This window comes from Ptychodera flava, unplaced genomic scaffold (genome assembly GCF_041260155.1).
Source record: "Ptychodera flava strain L36383 unplaced genomic scaffold, AS_Pfla_20210202 Scaffold_32__1_contigs__length_2955704_pilon, whole genome shotgun sequence".
NCBI classification, from domain to species: Eukaryota; Metazoa; Hemichordata; class Enteropneusta; family Ptychoderidae; genus Ptychodera; species Ptychodera flava.
Genome location: NW_027248354.1, coordinates 2,477,386 through 2,494,237, shown reverse-complemented (window position 1 = coordinate 2,494,237; position 16,852 = coordinate 2,477,386). Strand labels below are relative to the sequence as shown.

Below are 16,852 nucleotides of genomic sequence, written 5' to 3'. Positions count from 1 at the left end.
CTATCAACTCTCAACTATCAACTAGAGAGAGAGAGAGAGAGGAGAGAGAGAGAGAGAGAGAGAGAGAGAGAGAGAGAGAGAGAGAGAGAGAGAGAGAGAGAGAGAGAGAGAGAGGAGATTGCGATTATATATAATATATATATATATATATATATATATATATATATTATATATATATATATATATATATATGTGTGTGTGTGTGTGTGTGTGTGTGTGTGTGTGTGTGTGTGTGTGTGTGTGTGTGTGTGTGTGTAGGTGTGTGTAGGTGTGTGGGTGTGTGGGTGTAACACATGCCTTAAAAGTTAGGGGGGTTCGGTTTGCTGCAACTATCAAAACATTACGACCAAAAACGACTCTATTTAGTTGAAGTAAGATATGTAAGGGCCTACTAATTCAAAAGTAGAATACCGTCCTAATTTCTGTTTATCTGTGAACTTGTATCAATTCAAAGCAGCGAAACGTATGCAAAAAAAGGAAAAACATGACAATATTTTGGTAATGAGTTCAGGCGGTTGCTTTTTACGGCTTTGGTTTTGTTTTTTGTGTTTGTTTTTCTTAACAAAAACCTCTGAAACTCTTATGCAAGTTGCCAAGAGACATGTGCGATATGTATACAAGTTCCAGAGAAAATACTCTCCATTAAAATACAAAAAGTCATTTTCACAGATTTTTGTAGAACGTCCAATGATTTGAAAGATTTACTGAAGTTGATCAACTGTTTTGTCGTGAAGTAAAACGTTAATTTTGCCCACCGGAAATATGTAGTTACAGCGACGTACATTTTTTTGTGAGGAAACTCTCAACTGCTCTTATTTTTGTGTTTAGACTACTTTACCAGCCAACCTTACGGATTAATGAGTTTGCGCAAAAATATCGAATTCACTTTCTTTGCCTTAAGATCTGCCCGTTGACTCGTCCTAAACATTCTTTGTAATTGTCCCTAATTGATAAAACTTCCAAAAACGTCAAGCCCGAAGGAGTGACCATCTTACCCCAAGGTCGCATCATGAAGACAATGCTAAGACGTAGTCAACACATAATACGCTTCTCCATCTTCTGCCGCCGAGATCTGAGGCTCAACCGAGGAAATACTACATTATCCCTATCCTACTGTACCAGAGCTTTTGACCCGGATGTAGATCGTCTCGATGATTGATTGATTGATTGATTTATTCAGTATATAAGGCCTTTTGCCCTTAAATACAAAAGAATACATTACCATACATACCATCTTGAAAAAAAAATTACACCTGCAAAACTTTGTCTCGTTTTTGAAAAGCAATATAAATAAATCTACTCAATTGATTTACTAAATAAACATTTTGTGATTCCATGAGTAAGTAAAACTTATAACGGACTGGAGGATCATAAAAATACAATGGAATGAACCTTCGCCTTAACTCAGTGTACACCGGGCAAACTAAACACAGGTGGTATTCGTCTTCCACCTGGCCACTGTTACACACCAAGCAAACTCTTTCAGATCTTGGTACTTTTATTCTTTCCCATCTACATTGTTCAATACGTAGTGAGTGACTAGATAATCGAAAGCGGCACATTGCAACTCTAAAGATCTTTCTATTTATCACATACAAATACTTTTCAAAGTTAACTGTAAATTTAAATCTACAAAAGGTGTCTAATTTATTTATAAAGTTCCCCTACTATCCCATCTACTCCAGGTGCTTTATTGTTTTTGAGCTTATTTATGCTTGCTTTAATTTCATCTAATGTAATGGGTTCATCTAAAATACTACAGTCAATATCTAAATCATCATTGTATTCTGCATTGATATTTTCTATGAAAAGTCTGGCATGAGCATGAAACTCTGTGAACTCATTTTCATCGGTAGCTGTGGGATTGAAAAGATCAGCGAAATAGTTAAACCAAGAGTCTCGTGGAATGTTTGTTGAAGGACCAGGTGAAAAGTGACTGAACCATTTCCAGAAATTACTTGAGTTCTTGTCTTCAGCATCAGCTAAAAACCTCTCCATTTTACACTGATTATAGTATTGTTTTTTATACTCAAGGAGTTTTTGTATGATCTCTAATATCCGGGCAGTCTTTCAGATTTTATTGGTTGCGATCGTTTCTGAATTTATTTAAAGAGCAATGAACTTCCCTTTTTGATTTGCTACAATCTTGATCGAACCAAACGTTTTCCCGTCTTAAATCTTTTCTTTTTAAACTCTTTCTAAATGCAGAGGTGACTGTATCAAGGATACCATCTAAACATGAAATAGCTGAATCAGTGTCACTTATTTCAATGAACTGATAAAGATTATCAATAGAATGTTTAACTAAGTCTGAATTCCATACATCTAGATAGGCATGTAACTTACTAATATCCCAGTAAGTTCTATCTACATGACTTATATTTGATGAATTGGTATCACTGCTTGTCCCTTTGTTATTTACCACATTATCTATAATTTTACCAGATATAGTGAAAGTTACTGGCATGTGATCAGATTCGGTGCGGCTGTCAATTTTAAACGCATCAATGTCTGCAAAATCACTATCCGGGATAAGCAAGTAATCCACGATGCTACAGCCATTTGGTGTAATACAAGTATAAAAGTTGCTGGGGTTCCCCAGACGGCCATTTACGATTCTTAAACCAGTAGAAATACAAAAATTTAATAACAATCTCCCATATAAGTTAATAACATTATCACAGCTTACACGAGGTGGTAATTCAGAATCATTTCATAAAATCATCAACGGGAACGAGGCTGATATCATCAAATTCGACAAAATCAGGTTCGGTACTAGTGCGAGCGTTAAAATCCCTCAGATCATGAATTTACAATGTGGGAAATATTCTCTATATTTTGCTAATTCAGACTCTAAAGTATCATAAAGTAGTTCATTTGAGTGCACAGATGAACCTGTTGGTGATTTGTATACCACAGCAATAACAAAACTATCAAAATGGGTTACATCTGATTTCAAGTGAACCCATAAAATATTTCAGATACACTGTCAAGTTTAACACATGAATTGGTAGTGATGATTTCACATAAACAGAAAGACCACCAGAATTATGACCCATATGGCTCAATTATTTACGAGTAACATGAATGCTTTTGAAACCACTAATCTGTAAGTTTGTACCTGGATTTAGCCAGGTTTCAACAAACACATAAACAGTCAAATGTATTTAAGTATGAGAGTAAGTTATTATCAACAACTTTCTTGTATAATCCTTGTACATTCCAACAGATAAATTTAAGTTTCTTGGTAGCAAAATCAGTTTCACAATTTTCATAGATTTGTCCTTGTACTATTCTATCACTGGGCCGACAGCCATCCCGTCAGTCGCGGTTTTTTGTGATATCAACCACTTGTTGATTTACACTGTCATATATGTATGTCTTATCATCAACCTTTAACTTATCGAACGTGATGTACGCTTCTTTGTTTTGTTTCCTTTTTTATTCATGGTGTCAGTGCATTCCGAATCTGCTGTGACAGTGACATCTTTACATTACGTAACTCCGCCATTACATCCGATAGACTGTAATTTATCTCAGTATTTGCGCTTTCTTGTCCCGTAATATCAGTTAATGAGGCAGAGCGTGATCTTAAATCTCTGTGACTTGCAGAGTCGGTGATTTTAGTTTGACGAGTGTTTTTAGGTGGACCTGGGTTAACTTCAATATCACCACATTTTATCAGCAACATCTTTATCAACACGTGGGCATTTCTGCGGCGACTTACGCATGTAATTTCCCGAAATTTTGTAAAGTTATCAAAATTATCGGACAATTCTCCTCGGTCTAAATAACATTCATCTCCACAGGTTGATACGTTAATAAAGGTTGTGATATCAACTTGGTTCAGCGCATATCCAAGTAGGAAAGTTACCTCAATAACGAATATAGTCGCCAAAGATCTGTACAGCAATTCTACAACAGGTGGCCACTTTGCGTACTTGGTGTCAACGTTGACAGTGGTATCCATAGCCCGCCAATGCGACCTCGCCAGAGCTCTATAGTTATACCCATGTCTTCTCCAATACTTGATTAACTTTTCTGTCGGGAAAATTTTACCAAGGCAAGCCCTGTTCCCGAACAATTTGTTCGATACTAACGAGCCCAAAAGCAGAGCTGCTGCTCATTAAAATTCAAGATGGCTATCGATCGTCTCGATGCGGTGACTCCCCTAAGCTTGCACGGGATCAAAAGTTTACCAATTCAGGTGGTATTCGCTGCAGTGTGTGCATGAAAAAATGACAAACTTGACAAGTCAAAAATCAATCTGCATCCTTAGATGTTGAGTCAAATATTTGCTTCAATATTTTCGGGATACAGTCCCGTGCAACTTTAAAGGGTCCATTGTTTTTTTCTTTTGCCGGTAGAACCGCCTTGTCTGCAAGACAGGTAGCTCTTGCCTTTCCCATACTTTTTAGTATGCAACGCTGTGTTTATCATTTGTCCACTCATCACATTCTCCAAAACCCCAGTACTTCTGTGATTTCCAGTAATACTTGAAATCAAAAAGTCAAATCATATACATATGGCGATTAGTTCTTACGTAATATTATGCCTACGATGACCTCATAGGCGATCCCGATTGAATCGTTTCTTTTAATGTACAGTTCCACTTTTGAAAGTGTTTGCCGGACGGACTTGAAAATCTCACACCGGTCGTTACTGTTTGCGTTATGCTCGCTGTACGTTATGTGCAAAGATCTTGTCATCTTCCATATCTTCAACTTTCATCCTGAAAATCTCCTTGCTAACCGACGTTTTATGATAACCCGGCCTCCAGATTTATTCTCGTTCAATATTTATGAGTTTTCTACTAAAGGGAAAGCAAATCCACAGCAATTCATATCTTAGTTGCTACGTTTTGTGTATGATACTGTGTATACTGTAAGTAGCTGTTTGGTGTGTGGAGCTAATAAGCTGACTCTGAGGCGCATTCTACCTTAACCATACAAAGTACAGAAACAGTTTTTAGTTCATTGAACGACGTCACACAGTGGCCCATTGTGTGTGTCTAAAGAGTTATTTAACTGACCTACATATGTTGACAAGTTAATGCATGAAATTTATACCAGTAAAATTGACAAACAGCCTATGTATGCATTAATAACATAACATTCTTCTTTATTACATGCACTCATCTATTCGCAATGGTCGACGAAAAATGACCTTGATCAAATTCTGGATCCAAGGATGGTAACACATTGTTTTAAATTTCATTACATACCTAAAAATAACCAAAGAAAGAAGACGACGCGGAAATGAAAGATAAACTAGATTAAGCATATTGTTTGGACTGTAATATACGATACAGAAATGTAACTGCAAATCAGTAATGTCATCAAAAAACTGTTATCGAATGTAATTATATGTGACGCAGGTGAACTTCATTCAGTGAATCAAGAAATGTCGATGAAAGAGTACATTATACAGACTTTTCATCTTTTTTTGTAACTATGATGTTGAAATTTATCGTAAGATTTAGATTGCAGTATAGTTCGATGTAAATGTTTTAATGATTTTAAACAGGATGGGTACAATCGAGCAAAACTAAATAAAAAAAAAGAAAAGAAAAAATAATTATGCTATAATGATACAGATATGCAATGACTACTTCTAAACTTTTCATGTATTTTGCAAAAACGCTTAATTACGCAATCCAGACTATCTGTACGAAATGAAATGAAAATATGTAATTCCATTTTTATTATGCCAATGCTAATTTTATTACATTTTAAAGATAGATATATACTCGTATGTATTGTTACGTGCACAGAAAACGAACAAAAGGTTGAACTCAGCAGTTTCCGTGTTAAACGCAATTTAAAACAAAACAAAATCAATCGCTAAGTCAGGGATAGCATACAAACTGTCAAAGTGCACAGATTACTTATCTCAACTGGGACGGCAAAGCTCCAGTCATAGAGTTGTAACAGTCAGTCCGATGAATGAACAGTCCTTTGGCTTGCAGGCTTGAAGTTACACAAACCCCAAAGTATAAATGCAGCGTTGGCAGTGAAGGTCTTGAACAGTCTTGAAATTAGTACTGCAGGAGTTTCCAAAGACTTGCACGAGACACGATCCCAAATGTCTGACTGACGCTGTGCACGTCCCTATTTATACCCATGTGCTTACATAAGAGCATATAAGAACAATCTAGAATTTTTATTGACATGCTTATTACTGTTCTAAAATTATCTTTCTTACACAACTAAATTTCCAGAACATTCAAAACATGACTAATTGAATTCAAGGTTGTGAGGTCATTAAGGGCAGTGACCTTGAGAATGTTCAAGACTCATTATACACATGTCATGATGCACAGAGTGATTGTATCTGTTTCTAAATTTTCGTGCACTTCGCGGCATCAACATACTTCTTATACCATCAGGTAACCTTCAGTTCAAGGTCAAACATTCTATTCTGTACTTACAAAAACTACTTATTTAACATTGAGTGTTCAAGTTACAAAAAATGATCTCGATGAGACAATGTAAGGCATTAGCGTGACCAGCAAATTTTTGATTTGTTATTTTGCTATTGGAGAAGAGTAAATGACACTAAATTTTCAAATCGGACATTTTTAGGCAGATTGTATTGCCTCAAAACAAAGTCGTAGAGTCAGTGTGGTCTATCAGCTTGTTGGTCTATTAAGCAATCCGTTTAGCGTCATTTGTGTGGTGTAAAATTGGATCAACGTTAGCTTTTCAGCGCGCTAAACCAATTTGCAGCGTAAACAATCATCAAACCTAGCGTTGAAACAGACGGCACGAGGACTGCGTATCCACCTGCAAAAAGAAGAAGAAAGAAAGACCATATTATTACATAAATACACGTTATCTGCAAAACAAATGAGAGACACTCACATTTACATAATTTGCCCTATAAAAGACTGTATATACAATGAGTAACATAGGGATTTTTACTTGTGCTCTGAATAAAAATACAGAATATTTTTTACATTTCGAATATATTATAAATTGAAAACGACGTACGTAATTTCTGATGTATTTATGTCATAAGAAAAACTAAGCATAATTCCAAGCGACTTGTACTCGTGATGAAAACTGTTGCTCTAACCATTTATGATGAGAATATTGCAGCACAGTCTCTCCAGTTAGTTAATGTAACCTCATATATAAGGAAGAGGTTTTATTTATGTAATTGCTATGCATAAAATGTACGATATTTGTTTTTTCATTTGCTAGATGTTCTGAAGAATAGTAAGATGCATATAACGACAATTTAAATCGATTTGAAATACAATTCATGATTGAGATTATGCTTTAACACCTTTCTTACAAGCACTGTAAACTTTGTTGTGACCAAATAAATTATATAATATATATATATATATATATATATATATATATATATATATATATATATATATATATATATATATATATATATATAGACTAGTATCGCCCCTTTTAGAAATATTTGCAAGTGAGATTTCCCTGACTTCCATACTGCAATGCGCAATAATGTTACATTCTAATTTTGCTGGTTTCTCAGAAGAGAAAATTACATGATTAAAAAAAGGTAACAGAATATATTTTCCTTCTATTACAATATATTTTTCACCGGTAATTAAATGTTGAATTCGAATGAAATAGTTTCACATGAGCATGCGTAAAGAGACAGGAATAAAGCATTTCATTAATTAAAATCTCAATTAACTGACTGACTATATTGTACACTCAATTGACCTATAACTTCATTTTTCATGCCAGAGTAAATATTTTAACAAAAATCCAAAGATTATACTCTGGATGCATATTTGCAATTTACTTACTTGATAAAATAACATTTAGCTTGATTTCACGTTGATCATCGCCGAGATAATTTTCAGCGGTACAAGTGTACGTCCCTTCGTCATCTTCGACGACACTGGTGATGATGTAAGTTCCATTGTCTGCAACTGCATCTAATGCTTCGCCTTCTTTCTTCCATGTTATCTTGGCATTAGGGTTCGCATCGGCTGAACAGAATAGACTGACACTTGACCCCTTTGTCACGTTCATCGTATCTTTATCATTATCTTAATGCATGGCTTGTCTGGGAAAACAATTAGGATATACAAATTATTTTATCACTCGTTGTTGCATTGTGAAATTATTGATCGATTGACCTATTATATTCTGAAACTCTTTATTTTTTTCAATGCTTTTGCTGCGGTAGATTGCACTAGATATGTTCACCTGTTTATCTGTCTATTTTCCATCTCTGTCTCTCTCAATCTCCTTATCCCTCCTTCTCTGTGGGCCTGTTGTCTACATATCAATGACAAGCCGAAGAACCCGTGGTTTATTTACTTACAGTGAACGATAACGTCATATGACAAAATCCCTAGCCCGGTACTGTTATCATAATACATATTTACAGCCACACAATTGTACGTCCCATTGTGTCGTCTGGTGACATTGCCAATCAGCAAGCCTATTGATAACACGTGTCACAATAACAATGTCCTCAGGGCACATCGGTTTATCCGCAGCCACTTTATCTAATTTTGTGCAACCATAGGGGATTGCACAAATGTCCGTTCCCATGGGTAGGAGCGCAGGTAGGGGTGTCTAGGTCTCAGCACAGGTTTCCCTTGCTATGGTTTATTTTATCTTAATATGTTTGATTATGAGATGTTTTGCCAATAAAGAATACTGCCAACTTTTAATGTCTTGGTTTTTTTCATGGACGTTAAAAAGAATTGTAAAAATATTCTTTTCTCCTTTGCCGTGTCACGTGTTTGTTTGTCCTTTGGCAATCTTATGCGAAGTTTTGTCACTGTGTTGCGTCTATCCTTCTATGATGAGTTTGACTACCTAATGCGCCAAAGCAAGCAAGGGTTAATTTCTAATCTGTGGACGCTGTCATCAGATTATCACCGGATTAACTTTTAAAAAGTCAACAACGAACAGGCCAGCAAGGTATGTGTTTATACAAAAACACCATACAAAACTAGGTTTATCGCAGGATCTTCACATGTTCGACAATAGAGTTATCGAAGATACTGACTTCTGTTCTTTGTACTGTTAAACGGGGACTTCAAGCATACCGAGATGTTGTCTTTATTTGAATGGTATAAATCAAATGTGGATATTAAAAAATCCGAAGGAACTTTGGATAATTTGAAATCAAGATCTGTTGCAAAAAAACATATATTAAGACTTTCGATTTTCCAAATTTTTATACTACAACACCACACGAGAAATTGAAAGAACGCTTGGAAAACAACATCAACCAAGCATATTTCTACAAAAATGGTTCATGCCGTTACAAATATGTAGTATTAGGATAAAATTCTACATATTGTGTTAAAATATTACTAATGCCAAAGTTTTTTTTATGCGGAGAAACACATTGTCAGTGTTCTTGATTTCCTCATCGACAACATATTTGTTGAATTTGGAGGAAACATTTTCCAACAGTTTATATGAATTCATATGAGTACTTACTGTACTTCCTTGCTTGCTGACTTATTTCTGTACATATACGAGGCAGAATTTATCCAGAACTAATCAATTGAAGCAGGTCTCTGTAGCTAGAACTTTCAACTTCACATTTAGATACATAGACAATGTTATTTCAATGAATAACTCCAAATTCAGTGACTATCTCGCTATGATTTATCTTTAGAATTGAGATTAAGAAACTACAGAAACGGCCTATTCTGGTTCATATCAGGATCATTCTTCCTTGAATTTGACTCCAATGGTCACCTTTCTACTAGGTTATATAAACAACGAGATAATTTATACTTTAGTGTTATCAATTTCCCACACCTCATCAGTAATATGCCGCTCTCACCAGCTTATTGGGTATACATTTCCCAGCTCAATTGATATGCAAGATCATGCAGTTTATATGTTGATTTTGTAGAGAGACAGCCATTTCTTTTACAAACTGTTAAACCAAGGTGACACCAGAGAAAGACTAGTCTCTACATTCAAACGCTTTTTGACAGGTATCGCAGACTGGTAGATAATTACAGCATCTCTCTCCGACAAATAATCGCTGATGGCATCAGTGACATGGACCTTAGTTGGTGACCACAGATTGATGTATGGCGAGTGCCACATATGGGGAAGGATGCCCTTAATATTTGCAATAAACCTGACATCATTTCTTGGCATTTTGGCCAGAGGTCCACATATCTTTTTTTCATGACTTTGACTTTTTAGTGTTTATTATTATTATTATTATTATTATTATTATTATTATTATATTATTATTATTATTATTATTATTATTATTACAAGTTTAGGGGCTATAAGTATTATATAGAAATCTAATAACAGTTCATTGAAGCTGTGGAAATTCTGAAAAAGAGGTGTTCGAATTAATTTTTTCAATGGGGTGACTTCCAATTGTCGTACGTGCAGCGCAGAATTATGCATCATACTGTTCGGAGAGAGGATATCATTAACACAAGGGGTAATGCTTGTCAGAAAAGTGACAATAAGCAGTTTAAGCGATACCAGCAGGCCTAGACTTTTTAATTTTGTGCGAACTTCATTGATACACGTTCAATCAGTTCAATTTAATTTTGTTTTTAGTTTTCTTCCATCAAAACTCACGATTATGAAAAAGATTTCCAACATAAATTAACAATCTCTCTCTCTCTCTGTATCTCTCTCTCTGTGTGCAGTGAAATTTCTTTTCTGCGACCACCGAACCTCGTAAGCGTCATATTGGCATTGCAGAATAAACATTTTTTTTGCATCTCGCATATTTCGCCCGGCCAGAGTAGTCTGGCAGAGCATGCGATTTGCGTTCTTCACTGTTGGAACACGCGCAATTCACGCGCATGCCCTTCAGAGAGCATGCGCAATTGAGTCTATGTGCGCGTGTCAGTAATGCTCGTGCTATCGTGTCGTTGAACAGTTGAATGTTGACAGAAACTGGAATTACTGCAGAGAATACTTTTCAGGATATCACATGTGAGTGTTAAGGTACCAAGTAGGACGTTTAGAAAATTCTTTCAGAAAGTTCAAGCCGTGTGTGGCCATTTTGTGGAGTATAAGCTTGTAAGCTTACGTAACTGCAGCGTATTTATACTGTAGGCCCTACATAAGCTTATTGCCGGAACATAAGCTTATGCGATGGAAGTTTGTGTTTCACGTCGTGCAATCATTCAGATGGAAACGCCGCCCTTCTACAAACTTCGAAAAAACATGGTGACAGACTTTGGAATGCTAACTCTTGTATAAAATGACGTAATTTAATGAGAAGACATTTGTATTCGAGCACGGCTACAGTTTTGGATTCGAGAACTCTCATCATGGCGGATTCACTGAAACAGTCAGTTATATTCTCAACAATCCAGAGGGTGAGTCGAACTTTTTCCTATGTCCATGTAGCACTTGTGCAAAATTAAGCGAACCCTTAGGCCTTTGGCGAATCAATAAATGCGTTTTTCACCAAGCTGAAAGGTGGAAAGATTAATTATTTTGTCGCATGTCAATAGTTTGATATGACTATCGCCTTTTACAATAATACTGGCTATTCCATTGAGCATTGTGCTACAGGTCAAAATCTTATTCCCCAGGTTGACGTTGATATACATATGTAGAGATTTTTATAGAAACTATTCCATAGCTATTTACATTTCTTTATCACTTTTTGCGGTTTTGCGGTTTCTAGTTTTTGTTAGCCGATTAGCCGGCACACGCCAAAACGACTAATCTTTGCGGTTTTCTATAATTGTGAGTTTGCACACGCCAAAACGATTAGTCTATTGCAATCGTATTTCTGGGCACGCGCACGTTTACTTAGTCTCACTGTTTACCTCCGGTTGGTAACCGCAACCGCAGTTTAATTGACAGCCGATTCTTTATATTTAGGGTAAATTGTTGCAATAAGTGTTTCCTACGACGTTCGCACAAGTGAGGACCCTATATGATGTCAAGTAGGGCAGTATTAAACGTGAAACATTTATCTTGTAATATTTCCCCCTTGTCTTGGCCTGCTGGATTTAAAAAGTGTTTAAAGGTATACAGGCACATGTTCAAATTTAGCCGTTGCTAACATGGAAAGGGATCCAGCTAATCATAGAGTTTATTGGGTCACGCCAGGTCACACTAAAATAATGAACCACTACATGGTCATAATTTTACTATAGTTAAACAATAAGAAATAATTGTCTTCATTATTCTTCCTGGAATAAGGCAAAGAAATCATTAATTGTAAATCCATAAAATAAATAATTACCAGTGAATCATGTGTTAAATAAAAAAACTGTGCGCTACTGTTACTGCTTGTGATAAATAATGGTACATTGGGTGCTAAGGGGCATTGGGTTCATAAAATTAATTTGAGATACTAGTAGAATTAATTTTATCACAAAATTAATTTGAAGGCATAATTGATTCGATGAATGCATAATATTAAAGTTAGTAATATACTGTATAACACTTATTTGAGATGACTGCATGAAACAAAATTATAAATGCTTGAAAAATTATTTCTGGTCCATATAAAGTTAATTCTAACAGACTAAAATCAACGGAAAACATAATTTTGACCAGAATGGCCCCAATATACATTATCTTTATCATTATACACCTTCGTCTGCAATCTATGGAGTTTTCTTCGGACAGTAAATTTCGGTATCTGAGGATGCAGAGTCCAATAATTTTGACGCGGAGTACAATAACGTTTGGTGTTATTGAACGGTATTTGAACTTTGACCTCAAAACATCATTACGTCAATGCGGGGAAATACTTCTAAACATTCGGTACTCACAAAGTTAGTAGTGGTGAATCAAAGCCTGTGAATTCGGATGAAATTATGCTGCCGACCTACAATTTCTATCACGTAAGCTTACACTGCGCTGCGCGGGTTTGAAATTTCGTTTTGTGCGCTTAGCGGACGCGCTTAACCCGTTCTCAGTTTGCTCGCGATCGCTCAGTGCAGTGCGGGACGGGCATCCCCAAAAAAGCTTTAATTTTGATTTTTTCGAGGTATAATTGAATTAAAAAAGGTGTATAATAATGAGGTTATTCCCAAAATACCGGGATTTATGTCCGAGTACATTTTTAATAGGAATTAGGGAAAAAGTAACATTTTCGATGCCAAAATAGTTTCCATGGCAACTTGAAACATTAAAATAAGTCTGGTTTTTGTGTTCTCTGACCCGAACTACCCCACTAGATAATTTTCATATCAATCAAAGTAACTTTTCATGGGATATTAGAAAAATTGAAATTTTCAACCCCTAAAATGGTTACCATGGAAACATGGGGCAGTGAAATCGATATCATATTTGGTCTTTTCGACCCAAAATACCCTAATGGTGAAATTTTCACGGAAATTGAACCTATTATTATTTGCGTTATTATTTCTATATAATACTTATATTAATTATTATTATTATTATTATTAGTGTGTAGCGGTACTTTACTGTCTGTTCTGTGCTGTTTTGTGTCTATGTTTATAACAAGTGTATTACGAATTTCGACCTTGTGTTATCGGATTATGGATGGGTATGATTGCGATTATTATACTCTACCATAAATATACCTACACTGCACATCCACGATTATGTCGTCTGCGCATGTCAGCTGGGGCCAAAGGTCTGACGGAATATCTCGGTTTTCGTACTGGCAGTTATATACCGCACCATTGTCGCTCTTTGAAGTGTCGTTGAATGTGTAAGTACGGAGCTATTGCCACGCAAGATTTCTTTGCCGTTCTTAAACCACACTAGATCACCAAGTAGGTCACCATTGATATGACAGCTGAATACCGACTCGTTTTCATCTGATACCACTGTAGGACTTGGATTGATCCCACAAATGGGTCCGTTTACTGCAATTAAAGAAATATAACTATATATAGTAAGAACATATTAACAAAGGGAAGACACAAAACATGACGAAAAGATATGAAAATTATAGCAAGAAAAGATAAGCAAAGCCTATAGATCGACTCAAAACACTTTTGTTTTTACGGACTAAGAAATGCAGACAATTTAATGACGTTCTAGGCATAACTGACAAATTATGTGTGCCAAAATGAGATCTACGAGTTTCTGTATGTTGCCTATATCTATGATGACTTCTCGTTTTAGTTATTACGGCAGTGATCTGCCTTAGAAATGAGAGACAGACTTTTGTTCAAGCTGTTCTCCATAAAACTATCGACCATGCTCTTACCAAAAGAAGAATAAAATCAGGGGTCACAGTGAATATATTCGCATAAGAGAAACACTACCAGACATACATTGTATTTGAAATTCAAAATGTTCGTTAACTATCTTGAAATATGACACATTTCAAAATTTTGAAAAAATGCTATGATGGTAAACCCCCAAGACCTTTAACAATGGACACCCTGAAGAAGTAGATCAGGAAAGAATGAATTGTGGCAACTTGAGAATCAATATTTTTGTCCCTAAGGCCCATTCTACCTCGAATCCATGGTGTTAAAAACTTCCGCCAGGAATAAAAATATATTGGATACATATTTTTTACTTTTTCTGAAGCAGCCTAATGTGAAGGTTTTTTTTTCTTGTTACCACCTATTGTTCGGCAATAGACAAGTCGTCAGTAGCTGACTAAATAAACATTATTGGTATGTTACAAACCGAGTACTTTTAGCTCTGCGTCTGCGCTGTGCTGAAGACCAGGCGGGCCGAGCAAAGTGCACGTGTATGTTCCACCAAAATCTAAAGGTACGTTCATCATGAGCAAATGATATTCTTGATATCCTCCGATCGATGCTTGGCCAATCAAGCTGTATCCCGGCCGAAGTATAGTGAAGTTGCTCGTTACTTTAACAGGGCGAGTATTTTCTTCAATTTTCCATGATGGCGTCTCGCTTCCAAGATTTCGGAAACTGCAATTCAGCTGTGCGTCCCTGCCAACAACTGTGACTGTATCAGATGGGGTTTCTTCCAAGCTTACTGCCTGTACATCTAAATAAACCATATATATATATAATATATATATATATATATATATATATATATATATATATATATATATATATATATATATATATATATATATATATATATATATATATATCTGTGTGTCAGTGTTTGTGTCCAACCAACCATACCAACCTATCATCCATCCATTCAAACACCCACCCAACCTCTCCCTCCCTACGTTCCTACCACCCACCAAGTTCAACTGAGAGTTCAGGTGCCTGAGAGATTTTCTAGGCTGACACGTAGCCAAAAAACGACACGTTTTTCTGAACTTTCTTTGAACTGAAGGTATAAAAACATCAACATTGTAGATAAACTTGTAATCGAGCCTTTAAAATTATAATTTTTTTCAAACTGCATTCAAATGGCACCGAAAATGAAATTGTTTCTTCTGTTTATTGCCAACTTGAAAAGCACTGTTTCTTTTGTGTCTCAATAAATTGACATTGCTTTGCCCGGAAACAGTCCACATCGTGCAATCATAACGGATCGCGGAGCTCCTGTCGCTGTATTCGATCAATGACGATAACTCAAAGCTGTGCAAGCCTGCACGCTATATTTTCTGTTCTTCTCTTATGTTGCCACCCTTTCGGTTAACTCAAAACGTTTGAAGATGGCGTATTCACGATATTTTATAGACGACGTTAATGCAGGTCATCGACTTATAAGCTTTCTGATGTGAGCTTACAAATCGACTGTTTACAAACAAGAAACTGCAGGTTACCCTTGCTAGTGTTATATTCGATTGTTTTTGAATTTAACTGCAGTATTATTATTTCTTCTGCTTATTTCTGTTTGTTTTTTACGTTGCATTCTGTGTGTCCCTTAGTTCCAAGTTTTGTAGACATATCTGTTGTTCAGGTAAGCCTCTGTGTTTGAAGTGTTCAAATATATTATGGTAATATTTTAACTTCGGCCAAGTATTAATTTGCCAACTAGCACAGTATATATTGCACACATGGTCATTTAAGTGACAAATAGATATTATTCCCTAATATTTTTCTTCGTTCAGCGAAGGAAAATACGAGTGACGTAATGACCGTGTCACCACAAGTCGAAGACGAATAGTGACACGGTCATTACGTCACGAATATTTTCCGAGCTGAACGAAGGAAAATATTAGGGAATAATATACTTATCACATGCACAGCCAAGAATTCGTTATTTTTGCAAAATAAAAGCACATTTTCATGACGATTCCGCGTTTAAACTTTGTGAACTACTTTAGGAATAATATCAGTACGCCGCAAGTTGTCAATCATTTCCAGTCGTCCGTCGCGTGCGGAAGCAAGGAACACGGCGTTCACGTTCGTTCGTGTATGGGGCAAATGCCAGAGATAGCACAGGCCTATAAATTTATCACAGACGAAGATACGCCAGTTTCCAGGAACAAATATCTGAATCTCGACAGCGCGAACAATTGCTTACGGAATGCTTACGGAACCCACAGTAACGCGACCAGCTTCGAGTTCGTTGATTCAGCAAATTTTTCACGTAATTCGTTCAGAACATACAGGCGCTACACTCTTGTGTTTACATTGTTCGGATTATTAATGTCGTAGTCTGTGAAAATATCGATTTCATTACATGACCTTTGGAGGCCTGGACACGGCACTTGACCCCCTTGTTGCTGTGGAAACCGTATGTCCACCGTTGTATACCGCATGAAAGTACACCAGTTCAGACGTCGGAGGGGGTCCATAAGAATACGAACCCCCACGCATATCGGCGACAAAACTAACACACGAGGTCTCAAAAATTTTACTAGTTGATGTATTGTCAGACTCTAATAATCATGACTAATGTTTGCAATATTTTCACGTCAGACACATTTTGATCGTGGGAGAAATATCGGCCGCCATGTTGTGTGTTTACATTTACGAGCACACCGGAGATCGACGCAAAAAAGGTCCGAC

At 36.2% G+C, this 16,852-nt stretch overlaps 1 long non-coding RNA gene across 1 annotated transcript; it reads right to left on the bottom strand.

The window, feature by feature from the left end:
• Nucleotides 1-7,805: 7,805 nt before the first annotated feature.
• On the bottom strand, nt 7,806-14,913 carry LOC139127472 (uncharacterized). Its single transcript, XR_011551014.1, has 3 exons — nt 14,589-14,913; nt 13,527-13,810; nt 7,806-8,058 (listed from the first exon to the last, which is right to left on the bottom strand). It is a non-coding gene; the product is annotated as an uncharacterized lncRNA (long non-coding RNA).
• Between the last annotated feature and the right edge of the window lie 1,939 nt (nt 14,914-16,852).